Source organism: Ranitomeya imitator, chromosome 6, assembly GCF_032444005.1.
Source record: "Ranitomeya imitator isolate aRanImi1 chromosome 6, aRanImi1.pri, whole genome shotgun sequence".
Taxonomy (NCBI): Eukaryota; Metazoa; Chordata; class Amphibia; order Anura; family Dendrobatidae; genus Ranitomeya; species Ranitomeya imitator.
The window spans coordinates 562,203,133-562,204,431 of NC_091287.1; the positions used below are offsets into that span (position 1 = coordinate 562,203,133).

Here is a 1,299-nt window from a genome sequence, read left to right on the forward strand (position 1 = left end):
GCGGTGCGTTTCGAGGTCCGACAGCTGCGGTGGTGTGTCTCAATGTCTGACAGCCGGGTAGACGTGTTTCGAGGTCCTGTCATGTATTTATATATATCCAGTGTGTGCAGTGTATGGGGGGACACAGGTGTTGGTTCTGTTCCCTACAACTCCTGTCCTGTATATGTATATACACAGCGTATACATTGTGTGCAGTGTATAGGGGACACAGCGCTGCCGGGGCCTGGGGTGAAGGTGCCACATCTGTGGATACTCTGGTAAAGAAAAGATCAGCTGTAAAACGGCGAGTAAGGAGTTAAACGGGAAAGGAAAGACGTCTATGAACATCAATGAAGGCTGAGCGTTACCAAAGTTTCTCGCTCATTGTCTGATCACAGAATCCGTTAGGGAATTTGCATTCCCCCCGCTCATAATCTCCGGAGGATTGTTACAGATCACTGAGTATCAGACACTAATGAGGGGACATTTCCTGCGAGCTCGGCAGACGACACTGAGGGTCTGAGACTTCATGTGGAATTGACCCATTCACCTCCTATTATTCTGTGGACATGTGCAGCAACATACGAACTGGTGGCGGCAATGGTGTATGTACTATCAGCCTCATGTGAGGACCCCGGAGATAGGCGGCGCCGGCTCTTGTGGTGACGGTGTGGTGGCTCTTAAAAGAGCCTTTAGTTTGTGAATAGATCGGCGGCAGCGCTCACTTGCTCTTCTTGCTGCTCTCGGTCTTCTTGGGCAGCAGCACGGCCTGGATGTTGGGCAGGACGCCCCCCTGGGCAATGGTCACCCCACCCAGCAGCCTGTTCAGCTCCTCGTCATTGCGCACCGCCAGCTGCAGGTGACGGGGGATGATGCGGGTCTTCTTGTTGTCCCGGGCGGCATTACCGGCCAATTCCAGGATCTCCGCGGCCAGATAGACCAGAACGCCGGCTCTCTCAGCGTAGTTGCCCTTGTGGAGAAGTCTGTGCACACAGCCGACCGGGAACTGCAGTCCTGCCCGGGATGAGCGGGTCTTCGCTTTAGCACGGAGTCACCTTTCCTCCTTGTTTGCCGCGTCCGGACATGATGTCAATAACGCAACTAAAAATTGTGTGAAGAGACTGTGCGGTGTCTCCTTATATAGTCCGTTGCCCCGCCCTCCTCTCCTGTCGTTGGACGGATCTGAAGCTGCCAATGGAGAAGAGTCTTGAGGAACCACCAATGACTTACAGAGGGCGGGGCTTATTACCGCTCCTTGCTCAAATGAGTTTCTCACCCAATAGAAAACGTTTGCTGTGAACACAGTAGATAAGGGGTGAA

The 1,299-nt window shown here is 53.3% G+C and overlaps 1 pseudogene; it reads right to left on the reverse strand.

Moving 5' to 3' along the window:
• Positions 1-700: 700 nt before the first annotated feature.
• LOC138641543 (histone H2A type 1-like) lies at positions 701-1,064 on the reverse strand (annotated as a pseudogene).
• Positions 1,065-1,299: the final 235 nt, after the last annotated feature.